Source organism: Schistocerca serialis, chromosome 2 (genome assembly GCF_023864345.2).
Source record: "Schistocerca serialis cubense isolate TAMUIC-IGC-003099 chromosome 2, iqSchSeri2.2, whole genome shotgun sequence".
Lineage (NCBI taxonomy): Eukaryota > Metazoa > Arthropoda > Insecta > Orthoptera > Acrididae > Schistocerca > Schistocerca serialis.
In genome coordinates this window covers 813,524,822-813,529,099 of record NC_064639.1, presented here as the reverse complement: position 1 = coordinate 813,529,099, position 4,278 = coordinate 813,524,822, and the positions used below count along the sequence as shown (strand labels likewise).

Below are 4,278 nucleotides of genomic sequence, written 5' to 3'. Positions count from 1 at the left end.
GCTGATACAACACGGATTGAATCACACTGCAACCAACGAGACGTGCTAGAACTGAAAGAAAACTTGACATCTGTTGCGTCTCGCCAACGCCGAGCTTAACAGAATAGTCCTGCAACAAACTTAGCAGGAGACGACACGCAGGGTGAAGCAAGAAACTCTAGTGGTAGAGACCAATTACTTCTTCTTGCTTTAAACGCTATACGCAGACATTACTGACACTGAAGAAATTGCCACCCTGGTTCTCTGAAAGGAGGAGTTGATACGTCACCATGGCAGAGCCAGGACTCAGATATCACTGACACTGGTGGAAGTCTGAGCCGTTGAAGCGGTGGTGACAAGATTTCCAAGCGACGAAACTTTCTGCTTCAGTTCTATTGTGACTTACGGGAGAGAAAGTGCCGCTGATTCAAAAACTGTGACGAGTCAATCTCTTACAAATACTTACCATCAGTATCTGTGGCTGCCTACAGCCAGCTATGAGTGGGGTCTATGCCAGTCATTGTCCTGGAATAGGTCATCAATCTGATACCACTAGGCACTGTCACCGGTAACTGTAGGTCTCTCAGCTGCATCCACGTCCGAATGCTGGCGACTTGGTGCCTTCCAACTGGATGGCCACCTGTCGACTATCATCCGTCTGCTACAGGCCACCTACTTCGGGGTCTGCTGTTCTTGCCTGGGCCATCTTGTTTCCGAGTCGTCACTGCCGTGTACGGTTGGTTGGTTGATTTGGGGGAGGGGACCAAACGATAAGATCATCTCTCCCATCGGGTTAGGGGAGGAAGAGGAAGGAAGTTGGCCATGCCCTTTCAAAGGAACCATCCTGGCATTTGCCTGAGCTATTTAGGGAAATAACGAAAAACGTATATCACGATGGTCGGACGGAAACATTTGCGCTGTCTGGGCAAACTCTGCAAACTATGTGCAGGCACAGTTCTAGGCTGCAGTCCACGCTGAGGTCCATATTTAGAGTCTGCACGTCTTGGCATGCTCTGCACCAAGACGTGTGTCAACACCAGCAAGCGCTCAACCCCAAGGCGTCAAGGCCGGAGCCATGACTTGGCAGGTCCTCGCCGTCATATGTCCGGCGTGTCATGCTGCCACAATGGCCTGCTTGCACCGGAGACTGGCCATGCTGCTGAGGCTGCTTGTTGAGAACAGCACCCTCGACACTCGTCAAGGCCAACGTCCGACTCTGGCCACTGGCCGTGACATCATGTTTGTTATAAACTTTTCTACATCTACATCTACATCTCCATCCATATTCTGCAAGCCACCTGACGGTGTGTGGCGGAGGTTTCCTTGAGTACCTCTATCGGTTCTCCCTTCTATTCCAGTCTCGTGTTGTTCGTGGAAAGAAGGATTTAGCGTCTCTCCTGCAGAGTCTTCCACTGGAGTTTATCTATCATCTCCGTAACGCTTTCGCGATTACTAAATGATCCTGTAACGAAGCGCGCTGCTCTCCGTTGGATCTTCCGCATCTCTTCTATCAACCCTATCTGGTACGAATCCCACACTGCTGAGCAGTATTCAAGCAGTGGGCGAACAAGCGTACTGTAACCTACTTCCCTTGTTTTCGAATTGCATTTCCTTAGGATTCTTCTAATGAATCTCAGTCTGGCATCTGCTTTACCAACGATCAACTTTATATGATCATTCCATTTTAAATCACTCCTAATGCGTACGCCAAGGTAATTTATGGAATTAACTGCTTCCAGTTGCTGACCTGCTATTTTGTAGTTAAATGATAAGGGATCTATCTTTCTATGTATTCGCAGCACATTACACTTGTCTACATTGAGATTCAATTGCCATTCCCTGCACCATGCGTCAATTCGCTGCAGATCCTGCTGCATTTCAGTACAATTTTCCATTGTTACAACCTCTCGATATACCACAGCATCATCCGCAAAGAGCCTCAGTGAACTTCCGATGTCATCCACAAGGTCATTTATCACTCTTACTTCGGAAGACTTCTCTCCATTGAGAATGACATGCTGCGTTCTGTTACCTAGGAACTCTTCAATCCAATCACACAGATGGTCTGATAGTCCATATGCTCTTACTTTGTTCATTAAACGACTGTGGGCAACTGTATCGAACGCCTTGCGGAAGTCAAGAAACACGGCATCTACTTGGGAACCCGTGTCTATGGCCCTCTGTGTGTCGTGGACGAATAGCGCGAGCTGGGTTTCACACGATCGTCTTTTTCGAAACCCATGCTGATTCCTACAGAGTAGATTTCTAGTCTCCATAAAAGTCATTATACTCGAACATAATACGTGTTCCAAAATTCTACAACTGATCGACGTTAGAGATATAGGTCTATAGTTCTGCACATCTGTTCGACATCCCTTCTTGAAAACGGGGATGACTTGTGCTCTTTTCCAATCCTTTGGAACGCTACGCTCTTCTAGAGACCTACGGTACACCGCTGCAAGAAGGGGGGCAAGTTCCTTCGCGTACTCTGTGTAAAATGGAGCTGGTATCCCATCAGGTCCAGCAGCCTTTCCTCTTTTGAGTAATTTTAATCGTTTCTCTATCGCTCTGTCGTCTATTTCGACATCTACCATTTTGTCATCTGTGCGACAATCTAGAGAAGGAACTACAGTGCAGTCTTCCTCTGTGAAACAGCTTTGGAAAAAGACATTTATTATTTCGGCCTTTAGTCTGTCATCCTCTGTTTCAGTACCATTTTGGTCACAGAGTGTCTGGACATTTTGTTTTGACCTGCTTACCGCTTTGACATAAGACCAAAATTTCTTAGGATATTCTGCCAAGTCAGTACATACAACTTTACTTTCGAATTAATTGAACGGCTCTCACATAGCCCTCCTCACACTACATTTCGCTTCGCGTAATTTTTGTTTGTCTGCAAGGCTTTGGCTATGTTTATGTTTGCTGTGAAGTTCCCTTTGCTTCCGCAGCAGTTTTCTAACTCGGTTGTTGTACCACGGTGGCTCTTTTCCATCTCTTACGATCTTGCTTGGCACATACTCATCTAATGCATATTGTACGATGGTTTGGAACTTAATCCACTGATCCTCACTTTTCAGTGAACTTACGCCAGTCTTACCATCTTTGTTTGTCGAAAGGTATCCGCGTGCTTTCCTCCCACAACTTTCCTGCGACCACATTCAGGGTGGGAAGCTGAACACATCCTCTCCACGGAAGTATGGCTCTACTACTCATCGTAGAGATCATTTACCCCGACCTCTACATTTGGTATCAGAAGTTTTGCTGCTCTGAACAGCTGGGTCGAGGACGCTGTCGGCAGCAGCTGCTCGCAGCATCGAGACTGCAGTAGAGTGAACGCACTAAATGATTTTCTTCCTTTCTTTCATGTGAAAGAGTAATGACGGGGCGACAAGACTGCCATAGAAACCATTTTTAGCTTGCTCTTGAAACATCCTATCCTGTTCTCCTTAAAAACCCTCACTGCTTTGTGCGAATCTGCCTCAGGGCAGTAAGGTGCTATACTGTTTATTAACGTTAATTGTGCTTCATGATGAGATAGTCCACTAATAACTAAAACTAAAAAACCAAACTCCTCCCGCACAGGCCGTGAGGCCTAAAGGTAACGACTAGCAGCCGTGTCATCCTCAGCCCACAGGCGTCACTGGATGCGGACATGGAGGGGCATGTGGTCAGCACACCGCTCTCCCGGCAGTATGTCAGTTTCTGAGACCGGAGCCGCTACTTCTCAATCAAGTAACTCCTCAGTTTGCCTCACAAGGGCTGAGTGCACCTCGCTTGCCAACAGTGCTCGGCAGAACGGATGGTCACCCATCCAAGTGCTAGTCCAGCTCGACAGCGCTTAACTTCGGTGATCTGACGGGAACCGGTGTTACCACTGCGGCAAGGCCATTGGCGTATTAACAACTCGCTACACAATAATTGCCTCAGTCTGAGCACTGACTATAAAAATTTTATCAGTGAGGGTACTACTATAGGTATTTCAGTGATGTTGATACGGACTGCGACGGTTATCATCATGTTTACTATAACATAAAGTTGCAAAGTTGTATTTCTTTTCTCATATTCACCGCGCCCCATTTCAACCCTTTCACTGCTGCAGGCGTATATATGCACTAACCGTTTCAACGCTCCAGGCGTACCGGTGTATATGCGACCTGCTATGAAAAATTTTACAGCAGTTCCCTGCTGCAATCGTACAGGTCTGTATAACGTCTACTATCTGGCCAGAGAGTCGGAGATGACTGTCGTACACGTATGCGGTCTAATTGCTGGCGTTCTGGTAACTGCGTGAAAGACTTA

General features: G+C 46.9%; 1 pseudogene; it reads right to left on the bottom strand.

The window, feature by feature from the left end:
• Nucleotides 1–3,754: 3,754 nt before the first annotated feature.
• LOC126459196 (5S ribosomal RNA) lies at nucleotides 3,755–3,872 on the bottom strand (annotated as a pseudogene).
• Nucleotides 3,873–4,278: the final 406 nt, after the last annotated feature.